The following is a 24052-nucleotide window of genomic DNA, read 5'->3' on the forward strand; positions in this document are numbered from 1 at the left end:
AGTCCAGGGAGTAAATGCCTAGGCAGTCTGCCACTTTGCTGTTAAATACCCATTTATTTTTGTGCTTCGAAGGAGCCACCCATGAATGTTCCAGTCACTGTGTGAGTTAGTCTTGTTCCCCAAGTGCTGCTGTAATGCTACAGCCATCCCACCCTCTCCCCCTGCTTCCCGGACTCCATCTGAGACACTGCTCAATTCCCCTGGCTGCTGTTGAGCTAGGGGCTGGGCTGGGGCTCACACTCTGACACTAGGTAGAGGCCCAGGATTGCAGAGGGTGGGAGGATGGGGGAGACCTAGGCACTTGAGTATGTGACAAAAAGTGGCATTCAAATCCCTGAAGAAATGGCAGGATCTTTAAAAAATATTGGGAAGATTGGCTAGTAATTAGCAAGAAAATATTAAATCCTTACCTCATTGCACCAAATAAATTAGATAGGCCAAAAATTTACATGTGAACACTTTAAAACACAAAAGGAAAATAATACAGGGGAAAAATAATGATAAATAATGTTGAGTACAATTGAAAACTTCTGTGTGGCAAAAAAATCATATACAAAGTTGAAAGACAAATGACAAACTCAGGAAAATATTAACAATACTGTCCAAAGGCAAAGGGTTAATATCCACACAATAATAAAAGAGCTTACATAAATCAAGAAAAATTAACAATCTAATAGAAAATAATGGGTATAAGTCACAGATAAATTAAAAATGCAAATGGTCAACAAACGTATGGAAAAATGTTCAATTCACAAATATTCACAAGGCAAATTAAACAATAATGAAATGATTTTCATCTATCAGACTGGCAAAGATCTCTAAAAATTGATCAAACACATGCATTGACATGGTTAGGAGAAACACACACTTTGTGCTTTTTCCGCGGGTATATAAATTAGCACAACTTCTCGAAAGGGCTATCTGACAAGAAGTATCAAACATAAGATGTGCAGACTCTTCACTGCAACAATTCTACTTGTCAGACTTTACTCCAAAGAGATAATACAAATTTGAAAAGAGGTACTCACACTTTGTTTATACTTTTGAAAAACAGGAAACAACTTCAGTGTTCCTCAGTAGGGGTTGGCTAAGTAAACTGTGGTCTAAGCATCCATGGAACACTATGCAGCCCTTAAAAAGAGTGACGCAAATCTATTAGGTTGGTGCAAAAGTAATTGCGGGTTTCAAAAGCTGAATATATCAACACAGAGAGATGGCTTCAATTATTGATTCCTTGAGGCCCATTTATTCAATGATGTCAACCGTTATCCTTCCTCATCAGCAGAGTTTCTGATCATTCTACTATTATTATTATTGTTATTGTTATTTGAGACAGGGTCTCACTCTGTCACCGACTGGTGTGATCTCAGCTCCCTGCAGCCTTGACCTCCTGGGCTCAAGTGATCCCCCCAGCTCAGCCCCCTAAGTAGCTAGGACCACAGGCACACGCTGTCACACCTAGCTTAATTTTATTTGTTTATTTTTTTGTAGAGACAAGGTCTCAGTATGCTGTCCAGGCTGGTCTCAAACTCTTGGCCTCAAGCGGTCCTCCTGCCTTGAATCCAAAGTGCTGGGATTACAGGCATGAGCTGCTGAGCCTGGCCTCTACCCTTAATTAAAGACTTTGGCAACTGACATATAGTCTTTCAAATTACTATCATCCAAGGTTACTTAAATATCTGTGTGGACATATCATCCCATTTCTAGTCTCAGGAAATTTTGAATGCCTCATTTTCAATAAAATGCAGTAGATTGATACTCTACAGTCACATGCTCTCAAGGCCACAGTACACACAAACTGCCTCATCTCTAACATTACTAAATCAGGTATCCCTCTCTCTAATCACAGTCTCTTATCCTCTCAACTGGCATGCCTAACTGTCATAATACATTTGTTCCCTTTTTACTTCAGGTCCTCTAATCCACGCCCCCATTCATCTTAGACTTAATGATCCATCATTTCACACTTTCTCCTGCCAATATTTTAAGTACCTTCGCCTCATTATTCTCACTGCATCTGCAACTAAAGCTCCTATCCTTTGTTTTTGTTTTTCATACCTAGGCTGCCAAGCACTGCTAGATGATCACATCTTGGTAGATAAGTATAATGATACTTATCCGGGCCCTTTCCGACTAGGCCCTTTTCTTGGGTGCAGTTCCCTCAAAGTCAGAGCCTGAGACAGGATCTGAATGTAAGTGGTTTATTTGGAGATAAACCCAAGTAAAAGAATGAACAGGAGAGAGAGAAGAGAGACAGAGAGGGAGAGGGAAATGGGACAGAGTGGAGGAAACCAACACAGGGTGTGTTGATGAGCAGATTACTACAGTGGGCTCAGTTCCACTGGAGACCTCCAAGAGCCCACCTGTGAGTTGGCCCCCATATTTCTCTCTGTCATTGGTTGAGAATGGCTCTCGGTGGCATTAACTCCCTTTCATTCCAGGCTGCCTTATGCACAAGTCACACAAGCTCCCAGCTAGAGAACAGCCCCCAGGCAAAGTTGTAGGTGCCTGCAATAAAAAGCTGTCAGCGTGTTTGTACCTGAACCATGAGTGCCAAGGGGATTCAACGGGGCACCAACAGCACATGTTGCAGCCATCCTGTTCCAGTCTCCTTGACGTGTTACCCTAGTTACCCTCATCCCCCCTCCCTACAACCAGCTCAAAATTCCTCTCATCATTGCAAATCTCTGATGCTCTTGTCTCCTCACTCTCAGCAGATGACCTTGTCTCCTAGTTCACAAAGGAACATTGAAGATCTCAGAATGGAACTTGCCAAGTTCCTGCCAACAATTCTAACATGCCGCCCACATCCATACCCATCACTTCTCCCTCCGCACCTCTTCATTAGAGGATGCATTTCTCTCTTATCTAAGGCCAAACTTCTCTGTCTATTCTCGGTCCTGTCCCTTCCAGCTGCTTGGCCAGTCTCCTCAGTTGATTGCCTCGTCTCCCTCGTGAGTCTTCAACGACTGTCTCTCTCACCTCCTCTCTCCCATCTTAAAACAAACAACTCTCGGTCAAATCCACATCCCATTCCATCTATTGTGCTGTCTCTCTCCTCCTCTTTACACCAGAGTTTATTGAAATAGTATCTTAGACATGTGGCCTCCAGTCTCCTCTCATTCATTTCCAATCAGTCACAGGTGATCTCCCTGTGGCAGAAGTCAGAGGACACCAGTCCTTATCCCTCTTGCCCTTTCAGCAGCATTTGACTCTGGACATTCATTTCTCCCCTGGACTCCCACTGGAGTGATTCTTTTGATTTTTCTCCTTTCTCTCTGGCTCCTCCCATCTCAGTCTCTTTATTCACCTCTTTGATGATGCTGTTTTCAGCTCTCCAACCTTCTTCACCAGTGGCCTTACCCACTTCTATACCATTAATTATCATGTCAAGGCTGATGATTTCCAGATCTACAGAAACAGTCCAGGTTTCCCCCCTGACTTGACCTAAATATCCACTTGCTTAATGCTCACACTCTGTTCTGTCATTTTAACCAAGTCATTAAATTTCCCTTAACCTATGTTCTTGGGCAAAACATGGAAATGAGAGCAACTACTTCTTTATTTTGAAATAATTCTAGAGTCACAGAGAGTTGCAGAGATAGTACAGAGAGGTCCCCTGTACCCTCACGCAGTTTCCCCCAATGGTTATATTTTATATAACTATAGTACAATATCAAAACCAGGAAACTGACATTAAAACAATGTATATAGTTCTCTGATATGTTATCAAGTGTAGATTCATGAAACCACTACTGTAATCAGGACACAGAAGTATTCGGTCACCACAAAGATCCTCCTCATTTGCTTCTTTTAAAAAATGTTTATTTTTTTTAAATCCTCATCAGATCCTTGAGAGAAGGGACATACATATAATTTTGCCATGTGTTCTCAGTGTCTAACATGTGCTCTTAAAAGGCATTGCTAAATGTTTGGGAAAACATGAATGGAATAAAAGAAGGCAGATTCCATCTGTGGAGGTCACAGACATCAGCCTGGGAGCCAGGACAGACCATGAAATCTCTTAGCTCCATACCAGGAGCCAGGAGCCAGGAGCCTGAGGACAGAGGCTTCCTCCCCAGATTTACATCCTGTTGAATGAGATGTTGGCAGACACAGGCTAGAAGTCGGAGTGGTGAGGCTTACCTCACACTCATTCCAACAATCACAGCCCCTGTCTGTAGCAGAGAGGAAGGACTTTTTCAGTCCAGGACCTTTTTTGGAAATCTCTCACATCACACCACATGGCCAGTTCCCCACTCCACCTATCTGATGCCTGCCCTGCTCTGCCTGACATCACTGGCACATTCCTGTGCTTGCTGGCAGCACCCAGGAGATCATCCCAACCTCTGCTTTTTTGCTACTCAGCCAGCATGTGGGACAACATTTGTCTCAAGGCTCAAGAAAAGTGTTTGGTCCTAGGGCATGATTTAAAAATTATGCTTAACAGTAATTGCCCTTAATAGGTCATATTTGTTTGCTCAGTAATTATCATAGTCAATAAGTGAACTCTGAAACTAAGAAGAGAGGCAAAACATAAAACAAAACAGCTAAAAAACTGCAAAGACAACTACACATATGTTCAGGTTATAAGCCCTATATAGAATGTGTGTGTGTCCGTGCCACCAAATTAGGTACTGTTGGAGTGAAAAATAAAGGAGTATTTATCCAGCAGTGAGCTATGTTATTATATTATAATAGGCTTTAATTAGAGAGAGAGTCAAGTTTGTGTTCCCTTAATAGCCTGGTTAAAGTCTCTGAAATTAGAAAACTTAGCTTAGAATCTTTGTGTCAGCAATGAGCAATTTGTGTTGTCTATTCTGCAAGTCTCAAAGGGCAATTATTTGATTTACAAGCCAGAAACTCATTTATCAGTTGTAGTTTATAAACTTGGTGCAGCAATTTGTGAGTTGACGTCATGCTTATAGCAGGGTGGTTTGGAAACAGTCCACATGGGGATTCATTTCATTTCCTTTTCTTTTTTTTTCCTTTTTTTAGACAGGGTCTCACTCTGTCACCCAGGCTAAAGTGCAGTGGTGCAATGACAACTCACTGCAGCCTGGACCTCCCAGGCTGAAGTGATCCTCCAGCCTCAGCCTCTTGGGTAACTAGGACCATAGGCACGCACCCACCACACCTAGCTAATTTTTTATTATTTTTTTTTATGTTTGTAGAGACAGGCTGGTCTCAAACAGTCCTCCCACCTCAACCTCCCAAAGTGCTAGGATTACAGATGTGAGCCACTGTGCCTGGCTGGATTTATTTTCAGTAGTGGAAGTGAGAGGCATGGAAATAAGGCAACACCTGGGTCCCTCGGTCTTGAGAAACTTGGAGATTTGGAAGCACAGTGTGTCTTGTACATTGAGTAGAGGGCCTGACTGATCTCATGTCAGAGTCCCTCTGATTTTCAAGCTCTACATTCACAGAGAGCACACACAGAATGGATGGGCATGTGTGGAAGTTCAGAGATCTTTGTTTTGTTCACTGGCATTTCCTCAGTGCTCAGAATAGTGCATGGTGGGCTCTCAGGACATTTTTGTTGACTAATTATTCAATACTTAACAATGTGTGCAAAGGAGAAAGAACAAATCAATAGGTATTCAGTTGCCAACAAGCCCAGAGTGTCACACTCAGACTTAGCCACAAACTTTGCTGTTGGGTCACAGCAAAATGAAAGAGGAGAGGGAAAAACCAGGAACCAGAAGAGTAAGGACTGAGGGTGAACCGAAGGAGCTCTGGAAACTCTGTGGTCCAGGCCCAGCGTGGTTTGGTTTAGATGACAGGTTGGTTCAATCTAAAGTGTGGGACACGTCAGTGGGAGTTCCAGTGACAGGCTAGAATCAAAGTCAGGTGGATGGAGAGTGGGTCAATCCCAGCAGAGCCCAGCCAGTGGCTGAAGGTATCAGAGAAATGACTTGGTTTTGTAGGGGAGGGACCTGGCAAGAACTAAGAACATTTGAAAGGGCAAAAGAACTAGAGTGCAGGGCTATGGAAATGATCAAAGTGCAAACATAGTGCATTAACATGGTAGGTGCCTGGGGAAGGCTGTTATCTGTCCAGTCGACATGGATGCCCAGGGCTTCCTAGGTCTTTGCTGGCAAGTCAGATTCTAAGGGTCAGCAGCTGGACAAGGGCTGATAGTGTAGGCAGGGCCAAGCCTCCACATAAAGGAGACCAGATCAGCTCTCTCACTGCGTGCTTCCATTGTATCCTTAATATGCTTTTGGGCAACACTACTTACACTTGCAATTACCTCAACAGCTTTTGTACCTTGCTGGTGTATGAGGGCGGGCATTGTTTTTATATTGACTACCACTATATCCCCAGCACAATACTTGGCACATGATGTGCACGCAGTGTGACTAAAGGAAAGAACTGGGGCCTGTCTATGGAAGAGGCTTGCAAAAGCAGAGATGGACTCTGAGACTCAGCAGACTTACATCCCAGCAATATTTCTCAACTCATCTACCTCTTACTTCTTTGCAAGGGTCAGGACTGGAATTAAGGAGAAGGAAAGTACACCACAGTCATGACCTGCCCTGTAGAGCAAAGCTCAACAGGACAGCTCTGCTATGCTGCCCCTGTTGTCCTGAATAGCACCAGATTTTCTGTTGCAATTACACAGTTTAGTCTTTGAATAGTGCATTTTCATGCCAGCATTTTCTTCTATATTAAAGAAGAGAGCTAATAAGACAGTATGAGGGTCCAAGGAGAGGAAAGGTGAGGAGTAGAGAGAAGAATGAGAGAAAGAAAAGGAAGAAAAGTAAAGATCTCATTATCATTTGCACCAGGACTGGATTTGGGCTGTTAACGGCTCTGCTTCTCAGTTACTGCCCCAACCTGCCCATTGCTGACTTCTACTCTCCTACAATGCTGCAGTGGCAACAATCACCTCAGGAGAACCTCCCAGAGACAGACAGCCCTGCCCACCACACAGCAGAGCAGCAGCCAGTTTTGTTCTGACCTCCTGACTTCCACACCTCACATGTTAAAGTTCAGCTCCACTGCACTTGCTCCTCTCCTAGGACTTTTCTCCTTGTAGCATGAGCATCCCTGTCAGTGAGACAGAGCTGGATGGTATTAAACTCTAGAACGCCTCTGTAGCCAAAGCTAATAAACAATGGAAAGAAGGGTGGATGGTGGAAAAGAAAGATTCTCTGTGTGTATATGTGTATTTTTAAACTAAGAGGAAAAACATTGCAAATGGAATTTCAGTAGAACAAAATCTTATCCAACAGGAAATTTTAAATGATTCTAAGAAATACCAAAGAACACAGACTGTTTGCAGAAAAACCAATGGATGACAACATTGCCTCTAAAAGGACTTGCTGTTTGAGAAAAAAAAAAAAAAGCAAAAACTGGCCTACACCCACAAAGCAAATAGCTGTAAGGGATGATGGGAACAAACTGGAATGTGGAATTCTTTGACCCACATTTTTATAGCAAATAAAAATAAAGGATTTCAAGTGTAATCCTAGGAGGGTAGGGGGAAAGAAATCAAAGAAACCAAATGGCTTAGAACTAGCAGAAATAATTTCCGGAAAAAAGAGGCTCTGGGCATATATGGTAAAGGGAAAAATATCAGTATCTCATTCAGATGTATTGATCTCTTAGGAAGGGATTTGGACTTTTCCTCCAAACACCTTCTTCCAGTGAAGTTAGTGCTCACTGGAGCCCAGATGGGAAGCAAGAAGTTAGAGCTTCCAGAAAGTCCACTCACAGATACAGGTGGTTTTTGAGTCAAGCCAAGGGATGTGTTAACCAGCTTACTCTTCTAGGTAGTAGAATGCCAGTTACAGGCTAGGCACAGAGCGGGAGAGACAGGGTATGCTTGGATTGTAATCCATTTTAAGAATTTCTATAAATACAATATTTACCCTCAAGGCATGCTTTATTGGTTTAGGGTCATGCTTTCTTTTTGAATGACAAAAGTAATCCAATACAGAAATATCTAACCACTGTGCAAAGGAGATATGAACATATACTCCATTCATGACACATGATACAAATGCAAAATACAGTTTACCAGAGGGAACCTTCCAAACACAGAAGTAGCAGAGCTCATGCAATCCCGCAAGTTATCTTTCCCAGGAAAAGCATGCTTAGACTGGGACTAGAGAGATATAGTCACAAAAGGACCTATTCCACAATGCTCTACATACATATAGAGAAAGGTGATCATGTACCAATGGGAGCTTGCAGATCAACCTGTTCAGAAGGGAAGCTATTCCTCATCTCTAAAAGAAAGATAATAATTATACTTACTAGCTGGGTGCGGTGGCTCACGCCTGTAATCCCAGCACCTTGGGAGGCTGAGGTGGGTGGATCATATGAGGTTAGGAGTTTGATGCCAGCCTGGCCAACATGATGAAACCCCATCTCTACTAAAAATACAAAAATTAGCCAGGCATGGTGGTGGGCGCCTGTAGTTCCAGCTACTCAGGAGGCTGAGGCAGGAGAATGCCTTGAACCCAGGAGGCGGAGGTTGCAGTGAGCCAAGATCGTGCCACTGCACTCAAGCCTGGGTGACAGAGTGAGCCTCTGTCTCAAAATAATAATAATAATTGTACTTATCTCATAAAGCTATTAGAGAGATTAAGATAATTAATACTTATAAAAGATGTAGAACACTGCCTACACATAGAAAGCAATTTTTCAATTAAAAAATATGTATCAAATACCAACTATGAATCAAGTGCCATTTTAAGGGCTGAAAATGCAATGGTGAAAATGGAGCTTCCATCTAGTGGGAGTGAAGATAATAAACAGCACAGCGTATAATACAATGTCATGTAATAATAAGCACTCTAAAGAAAATAAAGTGATGGGAATGCTTTTTGTACATAGGGTGGTAAGGAAACGCCTCTATGAGGAGATGACACTTGACAAAGACCTGAATGGAGTAAGGACACAAACCATGTGGCTATCTAGGGGGAAGAGTATTCTAGGCAAAGGAAACAGCATGGGCCAAGGTCCTGAAGCAGGAACATGCTCAGGGTATTCCTGGGATAAGAAGGCGGGGTTGGGCACGGTGGCTCACGCGTATAATCCCAGCACTTCAGGAGGCTGAGACGGGTGGATTGCTTGAGGTCAGGAGTTCAAGACAAGCCTGGCCAACATGGCGAAACCCCGTCTCTACAAGAAAAAATACAAAAATTAGCTGGGCCTGGTGATGCATGCCTGTAGTCCCAACTACTTGGTAGGCTGAGGCAGGAGACTGCTTGAACCCTGGAGGTGGATGTTGCAGTCAGCCGAGATCATGCCACTGCACTCCAGCCTGGGTGACAGAGCCAGACTCTGTCTCAAAAAAAAAAAAAGAGCTGTGAGCAAAAAATATTGGGAAATGAGATCAGAGAAGTAGGCAGGGGCCACATCTTGCAGGGACTTGTAGGCTATGATAAGGACTTTGGATTTTGACTAAGAATAATGGTAAGCCATGGGAGAGGGTTAAATGGTGAAGTGACATTATCTAATTCATGTTGTGGAGGGATTGTAAGAGAAAGAAAGTAGAAAGAGTTGTTAGGTAGCAATACTCCAGATGTGAGATGATGGTGCCTTAGGCTGGGTGGTGCCAGTATTTGTCCTGAGTGACAGCTGGCAAGTATGGTGACGCCATTCTTTCAGATGAGAATCATCCAGGAAGGAGCCGTTGGGTTGGAGGTATTCAAAAGTTTGGTCTTGGACATGTTAATTCTGAAACATAAATTAGACATCCAAACCCAGTAGGCAGCAGCAATGAGATTTATAGCAGTTGACCATTCATCAAAATAATGCTGCAGCAAGCATTCGCCAAGATGGGTTTGAGGGCCTGTGTGGGGAGCACTGCAGGACACTGGCAAGGACCTATGAGTCAATGGCAACTACTATGGATGTCAAGGCATTGGCTCCCTTCAGGAAGACTGAAGGAGAAAGGAAGGAGCGTGGCTCAGAGGCCCTTCTGGAGTGGTGTGAACTGCAGTAGGGTGAGGTGACATCAACTGCATTTGGGGAGGTGGGGGAAAGGGGTTTCTCAGCTGGGTCCAAATAGCTCCAGTGTCTCACTTGGGATTTTGATCTATTTATAGCTTCTGAGGCTGAGGGTGGGGGGATGAGGCAAAGATCAATCACTTAATATTTCTGAACCTCCTGCTTTTATCTATTAAGGAAAACAGACTATTCATAGTAATAAGAGCTAATCATTGAATATTTTTCTATATATTGCATACTGTACTAATCGCTTTATAAGCACTGCCTCATTTTATCTTAACAATATGCTGGGAGGCAGATGTCAGCTTATAGATGAGGAACAGATTTAGCGAGAAGAAGTAACTTTCCCTGGGTCACAGAGCTTGCATTTATTTATTTATTTGTTTATTTATTTATTTTTATTTTTATTTTTGAGATGGAGTCTTGCTCTATCACCCAGGCTGGAGTATAGTGGCACGATCTCAGCTCACTGCAACCTCTGCCTCCCAGGTGCAAGCGATTCTCCTGACTCGGCCTCCCGAGTAGCGGGGACTACAGGCACGCCACAACTCCCGGCTCATTTTTGTATTTTTAGTAGAGACAAGGTTTTGCTATTTTGTCAGGCTGGTCTCGAACTCCTGATCTCAGGTGATCCACCACCTCAGCCTCCCAAAGTGCTGGGATTATAGGCTTGAGCCACCATGTCCAGCCACATAGCTTTTAAGTGGTTAAGAGACAGGGACTAGAATTGAAATCCAGATAGTCTGACTCTAGAGACTGCTACAATGTTCTGCTTCCAGCTGTCATGTACTATTTCTCTAGGATAAAAGTCACACCTCACATATGTGTTAACATCCTTCAGAGCCCTCCGCAGGAACACTGGCATGATTAACTTAGGTGCCTTAAGGCAACGGCAGCTGGCCAGCACCAAACGACTTGTTAAACTAAATAGTGGCTCCCAGCCTCACCATGGACATTCAGATGTCCATGTCCTAAACTCTGTAACCTGTCGCTGTTACATTTATGGCAAAAGGGATTTTGCAAATGTGGTTAAGTTGGCGATCTTGAAATGGGGAGATTGTCCTGGATTAGCCAAGTGGGCCTGATGTAATCACAAGGGTTCTGCTAAGAGGGAAGGTAATGTGAAGGTGGAGGTAGAGAGAGATTGAGATTTGAAGGTGATGCTACATTGCCACTTTTGAAGACAGAGGAAAGGATCATGAGCCAAAAAGTGCAAGGAAAACAGCTCTAGAAGCTGGAAAAGGCAAGGAAACATATTCCCCTAGAGTCTCCATAAGGAAGCACCCTGCCAACACCTTGACTTCACCCAGTGAAACCAATTTTAGACTTCTGGCTTTTGGAATTACAAAAGAATAAATTTTTGTGTCTTTAAGTTGCCAAGTTTGTGACAATTTATTATAGCTGCAATAAGAAACTATTAATAATATGAATGGAGTGGGGTGGCAGGCATGGCAGCTACTGGATGAGGATGTCAGGGAGAGCTAGAACTAGTGCGGCGGTGAAAGCCCCTGGACATATTCAAGGATAGAATGGTCTGAGAAAAGGCTAAGAAGTAGCCACAAGCTGTTGAGCTGAGGATAGCTGCAATTTCTAACACATCCCACAGAAGGCTGGGCTTCTGGAAAGGTCAGGATAACTATTTAAAGGATTGTTGAGTCAAAGGAACCTCTGCTGGTCTGACCAGGCTTTCTTCATGGTGCAGGACTGAGGAGACCATGCATCTACTTGGTGAGATGGGGACCCAGGTGCTTTGCTGGTCAAGCAGTGGCACCTTGGCTCAGCACACAGCACAGTGTTTTATACATAATGGGGCCCCCTTAAGGTTTGTCCCTTGTGGACAGCGTGACTCAGAAGTAGGAAACACATACACATATCCACCCGCATACATACACATCTCAGAGTTGAGACAAACATTTTCTCATTCTAGATTTCTAAATAAGCCCTAAAAATAAAAGCCCTGAAAAAAATTCTACCCAAATGTACAGGATTAAAGAAGAATAATCAGATGTAGGGCGTGGCTTTTCTCTAAGGAAATTCGTGCCATTTATCACAGATACTCAGGTCCATGAGCACTCCACCCACAGCAGTGGGAAATGTCAACGTTAGCAAGGAGAAGTTACCACTGTACCTGATTTATCATGGCCTCTGGGGTAAAACTGCAAACATATGCTATATTAATTAGCTTTAATCAACCATTGTGTAAGGAATTGAAATACCAATACTCTATCATTTTTAAACAGGGCAGTCTGAATTTCCTAATGTTGGCCTCTGGAAAGACTACTTGCCAACACACTGGGAGTATTTCTTGATTTGCTCCCAAGGAAAGCATTATTCACAGAAAGACATTTTAGCATTTCAGAGCTCTGGAGCCCTTAGTTTCAAACACTCTTGGTTTGAGTGACATTGAGTCAGAACTTAATGGTTTTTGGCCTATAGTCAGCAAGATTTATGAATCAGACTCCAGATACAATGCCATTTCTATTATTAACTTCTTTTTACTGATTATAAATACTGTGCAAGAGCCTGTGGCCTGCAGTGCCACAAGGTCCATCTCAAATGCTAAGGTTCTCACAGTGGTGGTCACACAGGCATTTCCTTTACAGTATCCAGTTCATACTCCTGTTCTAGCTGTGGTTGGTGGTGACAGAGGCAGTGATGTGAGGCTGCTGCTACAATAGCAGGGAGTTTCCGGCCCCAACCAAGATTAGAGGTGCAGGCAGGCAACCCCAGCATCAATTGGTATAACTGATTTCATAAAGCTATGAAAAGGAAGTCAATCTGGGAGAGAGATAGACTCTAGCAAAATGTAAGTGTTACATTTACCCCTCACCTGATGAACTCCTACTCACACTTCAAGGCTCAATTCAGATGTCTGATGGAGATACCATGAGATTGCATGACAAAGCTTAGCAGAATTATGGGAAGGGCTTCTTCCACACCTTGGCTTAGAACAGAGATGGTTCTGGGGTAACACAGACTGACGGGAAGACAGTAGCACCTGAAGGGATAAAAAAAAATTACAGTGTATGTCATTGTAGAAAACATAGGAATGCAGAAAAGTGTACAATAAAAAAATCCAAATCACCCATAATAGAACCACATGGATGTAGAACTATTAGCAATTTACTGCATTTTAAAAGGTATTTTATTTCCAGACAATTTTTTAATCATTAATAAATTATGGCAAATCCATATGATACAGCCAGTAAAATCAATTTTTCAAGAATATTTAATGACTTGGGAGAATGTTTGTGATGCAATAAAAATTCATGTTGTACCTTTTTCATTATGATCTAAATTTTGTAAAAAGAAAACATATACACATCTGTATATATACATTTAAAACTGCTGAGGATTAATAAACAAATGAATTATAAATGAAAAATAACTGCAAATTCTTTGTCACTCTCTAAGTCATCCCAGCCCACCCCTGAGTTGGGGTCTATTTCTTTTCCTTCTTGAATCTGTTTAGGCCTGAGACTGATTTGACCAATAGAATACAGGATAAATGATTCTGTGATAATTCTGGGCCCGGCTTTTTAAGAGGACTGGAAACTTCTAATTCTTCCCTCTTGGAACTCAGCTGCCAGGCTACGAAGAGACCCAAGCAGCTATGGAGGAGCCATGTTGAGGATGATCATCCCCTTTGGCCAACAGCTGTAGCCGGCACTGGCCAGCATTCTTGCCAGCTTGCCAGGCATGTGAATGAACCATCTTGAAAGTGGGTCCTCCCTCCTCCAGCGAGGAATACACAAATGGTGTATTTCTGTTGGCTAAAATCAGAGATCTTTGTGACTTTTCCTCCTTTGTTCATTGTATTGCTTTCTTCCACTTAGCTTCTTCATATGTCAATATTCCCTTCTTCAATTTTTGATAATATGCCTGGATGATTAGTTAAGATGATTTCTCATTAGAAAATGCTGTGGGAAAATACACATATATACACATATTTTATGTAAGTGGTTTCCCAGTTTTCAGCAGTACAATAACCATTTTTAACTAGGAAGACATACTTTTTTCAAAGACTTGTCCAAAAACATACCAGGTTGCTGTTTGGTGCAATAATCAGGTATTTATTAGAGAGAAGTATAAAGGCATGTGAGAGGCCGTGTGCCTCTGACTATCTGATTCAGGTCAGGTGAAGGTTGGCTGTGTTTTCTAACTCAATAAATGGACTGTTTAATAAAAGGTAATTTAGCCAAGTGCAGTGGCTGACACCTGTAATCCCAGAACTTTGGAAGACCAAGCCAGGAGTTTGAGACTAGCCTGGGTTACATAGCAAGACCTCGTCTCTACAAAAAATTTTAAAAATTAGCTGGGCATGGGAGTGTGTGCCTGTAGTCCCAGCTACTTGGGAGGCTGAGACAGGAAGATTGCTTGAGCCCAGGAGTTCAAGGCTGTAGTGAGCTATGATTGAGCCACTGCATTTTACCCTATACAACAGAGCGAGACCCTGACTCTTAAACAAAAAAAGGTTATCTGCCTAACGTATTCAGCCATACCAAAGCCAGGGGTGCCAACCATATTGTTTCTGTCTTTTGGAATCATTCCAAGATACAGAGCTCTAAGAGAGGATATTCCATGCTGTAAGACCTTAGTAGCATAAAACATTCCCCTGTCCAGAATTGCTTTGAAAATTCTGACACCTCTCCCCCGCAAAAAAATACTGGACAATAATACATTCAACATCGCATTAGGTCCGAATATGAATAACTCATTTTAATTACTTGCATATATTTAGTACAGCATTACACAATGTTCACATGCCTGCTATTTTAGGAACAATAAGACTTTGAACTTAATCCTTAGTGCTTTTGCCTTAAATCCAAGATAGGACAAATTTGGACATACGTCTGCAGGACTACTCCTCACTCCTAGGAGGAAGGAGATTCTTCAGAATCAGCTCTATTCATGTGTTTGTAGTAAGCCATCTCTGATTTTATTCACAATACTTCTGACACCAAACATGGGGTTTTCACTCACATCAATCCATTCTCTAACTCTTCGAACACCAACTAAGTGTTCTACAATTCAATTCAATTCTGACACCATCTACCCAGAGTGAGTGCAGACCCCACAGGTTAAGGGCTTGGTCCCACAAGACTGTTCCCACTTCAGACACCAATTGCCAGTTTGGGCCATTCATACTCCTGAGCAACTGGTTATAAAGTAGGGTGATTCCTACAACCCTCTCCTCAGGTTCACAGACCTCAAGACAGTGCTTTACTTACTATTCCCAGTTTCTTACAAAGGATACAATTCAGGAATAGCCAAATGGAAGAGATGCATAGGGCAATGTATGGTGGGGTGGGTGGGGATGGGGGAGGAGTTTCTAAGCCCTCTTTGGGTCCCCACCCTCCTCCCAGCACTTGGATGTGTTCACCAACCCAGAAGCTCTCCAAACCCCATTGTTTAGGGATTTTTTGTTTCGTTTTTGTTTTGAGATGGAGTCTTGCTCTGTTGCCCAGGCTGGAGTGCAGTGGCTCGCTCTCAGCTCACTGCAACCTCCGCCTCCTGGGTTCAAGCGATTCTCTTGCCTCAACCTTCCGAGTAGCTGGGGGTACAGGTGTGCGCCACTACACCCAGCTAATTTTTGTATTTTTAGTAGAGATGGGATTTCACCATGTTGGTTGGCCAGAATGGTCTCGATCTCTTGATCTCATGATCCACCCGCCTCGGCCTCTCAAAGTGCTGGGATTACAGGCGTGAGCCACCGTGCCCAGCCTGTTTAGGTTTTTTTATGGAGACTTCATTACATAGGCATCATTGATTAAATCATTGGTGATTAGTGAATGAACTCAAACTCCAGCCCCCTTCCCCTCACTGGAGGTTGAGGGGAGTGGGAAGGCTGAAAACTCCAGCCCTCTTATCACATGATTGGCTCCCCTGGCAACCAGCCCCTATCTTGAAGCTATCTAGGGGTCCACCAGGAACCACCTTATTAGCATAAATTTAGGTATGATTGAAAGGAACTTGTAATGAGTAACAAAAGATGCTTTTATCACCCCTATTGCTCAGGAAATTCCGGGAATTTTGGAAGCTATGTCAATAACTGGGAACTGGCTGGGCATGGTGGCTCATGCCTGTAATCCTAGCACTTTGGGAGGCCAAGGTGTGTGGACCAGAATTTCAAGACCAGCCTGGGCAACATGGCAAAACCCATCTCTATAAAAAAAAAATCTAAAAATTAGCCAGACATGGTGGTCCATGCCTGTGGTCCCTGCTACTCAGGAGGCTGAGTTGGGAGGATCACCTGAGCCTGGGGAAGTTTAAGCTGCAGTGAGCTGTAATGGCACCACTGCATTCCAGCCTGGAGGGTACCTGTCTCCAAACAAAAAATAAACAAACAAACAAACAAAAAGAACTGGAACAAAGACCAAATACATATTTCTTTTTACCACACCATCTTTCTGAGTTTTCCTTTAATAGCCCATGAACATAAACTCCCCACCCTCATAACTGTTTCTTTCTTCAGGGAGAGATACAAAACTTATTTCTTGGGTGAAGATCTCCACTTTAAGCTGCAGATTCACATTACTGTGCCCTTGGCAATATTAACTCATTCATTCATTCAGACAGTCAGTAAATTTTTTTTGAGGCATTGTTTTAGGTACCGTTCTGAGTGCTTCAGGTTTAGCCATGAATCAAAAAGATAAAATCTGTTCTCATGGAGCATAAATTTAGTGGGGGTAATCCAGTCAGTGAAAAAATGAGTAAACAAAATAATTTCAGGTACTGCTACGAAGAAAATATAACTCAGTGATGTGCTAGAGATTTTCTGGGAGACTACTTTAGATTCCATGCCAAGGGAAGGCTCTCTGGCAGGGGGTCTACAAAGGTAAGCCACCCTTCCCATCCCATCCTGGTCTGACAAGGAGGGGTTGAGAAAAACAAGCAGAACTTCTCTGTGTAATATGCAAGAAGCATTTTTCAATGCTTGTGGGGATGGGAAATAATCTTAGAGGGATTCTTTTCCTGTGAATTGATTTCTTTTTCTTAGAATGAATCACTATAGTTCAAAATTCCAGAAAAATTATAATCTTATGAGATCTTATAAGAACCCATCTCCAGCTCTTCTTAAATTTTGAATTTTCCTTCAGACATTGTTTCTGTTGTGTAATGCTTCTATCTTCTTTCCTTTTTTGCCTTCTCCTCTGATATCCCATTAGAAATAGAGTCATTTACTATTAAGTCTGGTCAACCACATGCATTTTGAAATATTTACTTCCCAATAAAAGTTAGATGAGTAATTTACATCTAAAAAGAGCTTCTACCACTGAATGTCTCGGTCATCACTTGTAAACATAACTTATATGACTTTGTTCACTTTTTTTTTTTTTTTGAGACAGAGTCTCGCTCTGTCTCTCAGGCTGGAATGCAGTGGTGAGATCTCAGCTCACTGCAACCTCCGCCTCCCAGGTTCAAGTGATTCTCCTGCCTCAGCCTCCCGAATAGCTGGGATTACAAGCATGTGCCACCACGCCCGGCTAATCTTTTTTTTTGGTATTTTTAGTAGAGACAGGGTTTCACCATATTGGCCAGGCTGGTTTCGAACTCCTGATCTCGAGTGCTCTGCCCACGTCAGCCTCCCAAAATGTTGGGTTATGGGTGTGGGCCACTGCACCCAGCCAGTTCACTTTTCTTTTGCATTAATGGGCACCATGATATTTTGAAGAGGGCACAGAGTGGTGAAAGACCACGGGCTTTGGGGTCAGGTCTAGCTTTGAGTCCCTACTCTTCCATTTGCTGACTGAGTGAATGTAATCGAGTTACTTAATCTTTTCTGGATGGAAATTGTAGCTACATTTTAGGGCTATAGAATCAAAGATACTCAATGAAAATTGTCTGGCAAACACTAGGCACTTAATTCACAGAAGTTATTACTATTATTCTAGTCATGTTCAGTAATTGATATAAGCTCTTGGATTCTATATATGGTTTTTCTGACATTTCCACTTTTGCCTTTTAAAATCTGCTATGAATGTACTTGTAAATATAAACCTTGTGTCTTCCAAATGCAAAGGGGAAAAAAACCAATTAAGATTACATTGAATAGAAGTAAGTGTGCTGGAATTAGAGCTATGTGATATTGAACAGATTAATTTCCATGGGCTGTTGATGCAGTCATAAGCCTAAAATAATTTGGCAGAGCTAAACCAGACTAGCAAAAACAGACTTCTGAACTGGCACATAGCACAAAAGGTAGTTCTCCTTATGGCCAAATATAGATGTTGACTCATGCAGGCTGGGTTAAACATCTGAGGAACAAAGTGATATCACCCAAGGAGGCAGGATGACATCATTCTGCAAATGTTTCTCGTCTGTCTGGTTTTGGGGATTAGACCTTTTTAGCTCCTATTTCTCATAATTTCCATTGGTTGCTCTTAAATACTACCCTCCTTGAGAGATGCAACATCAGCTCCTGCCTATCTTTAAATTTCCTGTGCATTGCAAGTATTATTTTTCCTTGTCTGACATGGTATTTGGTTTCTACCTTACTAATTTTATTGAAAGTGGTCTCAAAGGAGCCACTAAAAATGGTCTAGTTGCTCAACCAAATAGCTTTCTTTTTCGTTTTCCTCTGGATCTGTGTACGGTGGTTGACACTGCTGATCGATTCCTTTTCCTTATCACTCTTTTTCTTTGCTTTCTTATGCTTGTCTCAGGATTCCTTTAATTTCAAAAGGCAGTTCTTAGGAGCCTCCTTCATAAATTTCTCTTCCACAACCCGCCACGAGATGTTCTCCAGAGTTACAATTCAAGACCTTTTCCTTGTTCACACACTCTCCCTGCCAGCACATTGCCCTGTGTCCCCACTCTTATGCACCTTCCCCCAAACTCAACCTGTTCAGGTCCCTGAACCTGCCCCAACTAAGAACCTTCAATTTTCTCCATTATTTTCACAATAAAGCCCAGGCAATCTTAGAAGACCGTTAAATGCTTTATAACTGGGTCTTAGCAAATCTTTAGAGCTTCGTCCTAACCACTGATGTTCTCTGCTCCTGCTCATGCTGTTTATTTATCTCTCTCCTTTCTGCTTTCCACAGAAATCTTGGAAATCCTCCAAGATCCAATTCAAATGTCACTTCTGCAAAATTTCCCTTAGCACCTTCCTCCCTGCTCCCCTGATGGAATTGGTGCCTTCATCACAGTTCCTATATGACTTTTTTGTTTGTTTGTTTACTAGTGTAGCATTTCCCACATTTTATTACTATCTGGTCTGGACTTATTTGTTTGTTCCCTTAAATGGTGATTTCTTGAGAGAAGTGACATTAACGTCTTTGTCTTATTATTATTCATACTACTCATCACAGTACCTTGTAGATAACTGTGTTCTCAAGAAACGTTTCTTGATTTGAATTTAACTTATTTTTCAAAGATCAGTCTTCTAATCAGGTGCAGTTGCATTGCTACTTAAAAGGAGAGTGAAAGAGAGAGAGAATCTTTGTCATCAGCTCATTGTATCTTAACTGTATTTAGGCTTTCATACCAAAGCTCTTTTCTACTCTCTATACATAATTCAACTGTGGGCAAAAGAAAGGTGTTCCATGCTATGTACAACCAACTCCCTGGTCAGCTAAAGTCTAGTGCAGAATCATCGGAAAGCATCGGAATGTCTAACTTGCTATATGGGAATAAAGAGTCTACTTAATTAAGTTGGATAAGCTCTTCCATGACATCAGTGTATCATTTAGTACATTTCTTCTCCTAGGAGATTAAATAGGGCCTGGATATATGTTATAATAAATGCACACAAGCTCTAATTTTGTTCAGCCAAATAAATGGTTACTTAAAACTAAGCCTGGATAGACTCAATTGTATCATGTAACTAAGCCAGACAGAAAAAAAGCCTTATTCTAGTGGTTGTGAAGTGCACTGTTTTTCTACTTTCAGCCACTCTATTTAGCCAAGATCTACTTCACTAATGATCTTTACTTCGCCAATGAACAAAAAGAAGGTTGGAGGTTTTATAAAAGAAGAAATGTTACTTATTGGTTTTTCTGTTTGTTTGTTTTCTGAGACAGGGTCTGAGATAGGAATATTTAGTGGGTTTTTTAAAACTCAGGAGATCATAAAGGCAACAGAAAAAAAATCTGTTGTGAATGATGAAATCTCTACTGCTTAATAAGGCTGCATACAATTTATAATATATATTTCTATTAAAATAATTGATAGCATACATTGAGCAATAGCATGTATATGTTAAGCACTGGCTCAATACCTTATATGGATTATCTCATTTCCCCACAATAATCCCATGAGGTTGGAACTATTATTATCCCCATTTTATAGATGAGGCAACTGAAGGTCAAGTAACTCCCTAGTGTCACAGAACTACTAATCTGTGAACTATGAGTCAAAGTCTGACAATCCATAAGCAATGTGGCTAAGGAAATGTGGCCAGGCAGGTCTTACTCTTTGCTTATGCATTTTTTTCCAGCCCTGTCTTAAGGTTCTTAAATCCTTAAGGACTGATGCTTTGTCAGTTATATCTACAGAAGACTTTTATCTCTTTTTGAAGTATAAAAAGAAAAGGGAAAGGGAGAAATGCAAAGCAAGTCAAATTATATGAATGCACAGTTTTCTGCTCAAACCTTGGTTGATAGCTACATGTAGTTAAGTGGAAGCTGTGCTCAAAGTTCTGTAGGTCTTTCACAGAGGGTCTGGCTGCATCTTAGCAGAAATAAGTCTCCTTTTTCTGGTTCTTCCCTCTGCCTTCCCAGAGGAGCTCTATAACATGGAGCCCAGGGGGCTTGAGTACAGAATTATCAAGCACTGCCATGCAATTATTGTATTTACACAGACATTTCTTTTGTAAGCTGACATTTCTCCTTCTCTTTTTTCCAGTGTCTACCAGAAAAATTCCTCCATATTGTTTTTGAAGAGAATGAGCCAAAACATTAATGACTTATTAACCTATCCTCTTTTTAGCAGAAGTCTTGAAAACAGTACTTTGCCTATTTCCAAGATAGGCTACTTGCAAATATTTCTTTACAGCTGCCAGTTATTATTATTGTGGCATGATCAGTCTGCTCCTGAGAAAGGCGGCTTCCTACATTGTGTCTCCAAGAATAAATGTTACTAACATTAACAATAATCCATCTGAGGGTGTGGGAAAACAGATATCATATATTGCTTGTAGGAGTATCAATCAATTGGTAAAACTTTTCATAGACAGCAATTTAGCAATAGCTATTGACATTACAAATGTACTTATGATCATACGGATGATTCATAAGTGATTCACTGTAGCATTATTTTGTAACAGGAAAAGATTGCAGTCTAAATATCCATTCATAAGGTACCCAAATGCAAACCTAAAAAAGATTGAGAAAGCTCTATGGGTAATACAGAATGACATCTAAACTCTGTGTGTGGGGGTGTGTGTGGGTGGATGTGTGTGGCTGTTTATATACAGTACTGTGCTGGTAAATATGCAACAACCAGCCCCACAAGTGTAGATTCATAAATGCTGGTAGACAAAAAAAGATGAAAATGAAAAAGACATATTTTGGAGCTTCACTGGTACATCAATGACATGCATGATCTCTTTGCTGAATCAGATATTAATTTCAAATACTGGAAGGATATCACCTCAACTTTTTGTTCAGTTATTCACAATGATAAACTTTGAAGTTTAATTTGTATTATTAATATTTTTATCATCATTTTCTTAAGTCTAGATAATCAACAAAAAATCAATAGATAATCAACAAAACAAAAAATAGATTATCAACAAAACTAAAAATTAAGTCCTGATTTGTATCATTTGCTGATTTCTGTGGTGGAAATACTCCCAAAATGGCCAGTTTCAAGATATCAACATGTCATCATGGAATACAGAGTTGGGAAGAGACACGCATATCTCTATGTGCATCATTATATAGTATTTCTACCATACGGATACAGCAGATGCAAATAATCTCAAGAGCACAGATAATAGTGAAATGTAGTAAAATGATTTGGAAGTGATTAATTTTTAGTAGTTATTAGCTTTTTATAACTTATTTAACTTATTAAAGTAATAAAGTAAGTTATTTTTAAACAATGGCTGTGTTTAATAACCAACTCACAAAATTCCTATAAATTAAACAATTGGCTCTCCTGAGTTGGTGTGAGCCAGAGCCAGCATACCGCTGTGTGTATAATTAATTTAAATTCAAATTAACAAATTCAATGCATTTATGTATTCAAGAAACAAATATTCATTTAGTATCTACAATGCAGAATGGTTGCTGCCCTCTTGGAACAGGGTCCCAGCAGAAAACAGAAAGCATTCTGTATGCTTTCTGTTTCCTTAAGAAACAGAAGGAAAATTCAATGAAGGGACTATTTACAAAGGTGTAAACAAGTTTAAGGAAACACAAAGAGATGCTGACATGTCTGTGAATATATGAGAAGATATTCAGATATTAAATTGTATACTTTAAGTGGGTAAGTTGTATGACATGTGAATTATATCTCCATCAAGCTGTTTTAATAAGAGAGAAAGAGAGGGTGATTCCCCCAGGGACGAACTAGCAATGGCAGGGAGTCATTAACATTCATATGGCTTATGGGGCAAGAAGAGGAACAGTGTTATCAGAGATCTGTGAGAGATGAAGACCCAGAGGAAGGGCTACCCAGCAAGAGCTGTGTTTAAAGAGAGACTTAATCACTGCCCCAACTGTAGCTCTAAAGCAGAGGGAGTTGGAGGGGTAGCCCAGACAGTCTCCTCTCCTGCTCTTCAATCTCCTATTGATGTCTCCCATTGGCCAAACTCAACTATAAGTGAGAGGGCAAGGGAACTTGAGAGATGCATTTATCAATGTCAACTCCCTAGGGCACAGAACAGATCCATAAGGGGTGGATAATGGATCTGAGGGCAAACAGAGGAGAGTCAGCACATACACACATACACACACACATACACACATACACACACACACACACACACACACAGAGCGTTTTTGCCAATATGGTATATGTATAGAATATCTCTAGAAGAAACACAAGAAAATTATTAACACTGGTTGGCTTCAGGGAAGGAAGAAGATAGAAGAACGTAGGCTTTTCACCGTATAACATTTTGTGACTTTTCAATTTTGAACTATGTGAATATATTACCTATCTCAAAAAATAAATAGCATTTAAATTTAAAAAATTAAAATAAACCAAAACCCAAGTGATTTTGTGGCAGTCATTAAGGCTGTTCACAAATACACCGATTCTTCTCTCCTGAACACAGAGTAGGATTATAGTTCTCTAACCCTGTTGAAGTTAGCTGTTGGTCAATGTCTTATTTGACAAATGAAATATGAGCAGAACTAACTAACATAGGTCTCATTCAGGCAGAAGCCTTAAAAGCCAGTGCATTTATTGCCATTTTCCCATTTTCCTGCCTCAGGAAGTGTGGAAGCATCTATCTAGATGGAGTTCCTGTTAACCAGGGTCTATGATTTATAAGGAGCACACACCCACCCTTCTACAACCACTTCACTACAATGAACATGTAGCATAAGTGAGAAATAACCATTGTTGCTTTAAATAACTGAGCTTACGGGATTGTTTGTTACTATCATATACACTAGCCTATCCTCACTGATACAGGATTGAACAGGTGACTCCTGACATTATTTCCAAATCCAAAATACAAGGTTTTTAAGAATATTTCTATTTAGCCTCTTGTATTAAAAACAATCCACATATTTCCATCCACAGAAACATTACTGATTGTAATGATGGTATGAATATTAATTTATGAATATTAATACCAAGCCTAAATTTAGCAACTTATATCAGAGCTTCAAAAATACACACCTTTGGCCAGGTGTGGTGGCTCATGCCTGTAATCTCAACACTTTGGGAGGCCGAGGCAGGCAGATCACCTAAGGTCACAAGACCAGCCTGGCTAACATGGTGGAACCGCATCTCTACTAAAAATACAAAAATTAGTCGGGCATGGTGGTGCACACCTGTAATTCTAGCTACTTGGGAGGCTGAGGCAGGAGAATTGCTTGAACCTGGGAGGTGGAAGTTGCAGTGAGCCGAGATTCCACCACTGCACTCCAGCCTGGGCAACAGAGCAAGACTCTGTCTCAAAACA

At 41.3% G+C, this 24052-nt stretch overlaps 1 long non-coding RNA gene across 1 annotated transcript in view; it reads right to left on the reverse strand.

Annotated features, from left to right (window-relative positions):
• Positions 1-1028: 1028 nt before the first annotated feature.
• The window catches only part of LOC107967552 (uncharacterized), a 49613-nt gene continuing 26589 nt past the window's right edge, over positions 1029-24052 (reverse strand). The window contains exons 3-4 of the long non-coding RNA XR_001708056.4: positions 12797-12964; positions 1029-1131 (exon numbers count right to left, since the gene is read on the reverse strand). This is a non-coding gene — a long non-coding RNA (uncharacterized LOC107967552). The remainder of the gene's footprint in view (positions 1132-12796; positions 12965-24052) is intronic.

The sequence above is a fragment of the Pan troglodytes genome, chromosome 10, assembly GCF_028858775.2.
Source record: "Pan troglodytes isolate AG18354 chromosome 10, NHGRI_mPanTro3-v2.0_pri, whole genome shotgun sequence".
In the NCBI taxonomy this organism is placed as follows: Eukaryota; Metazoa; Chordata; class Mammalia; order Primates; family Hominidae; genus Pan; species Pan troglodytes.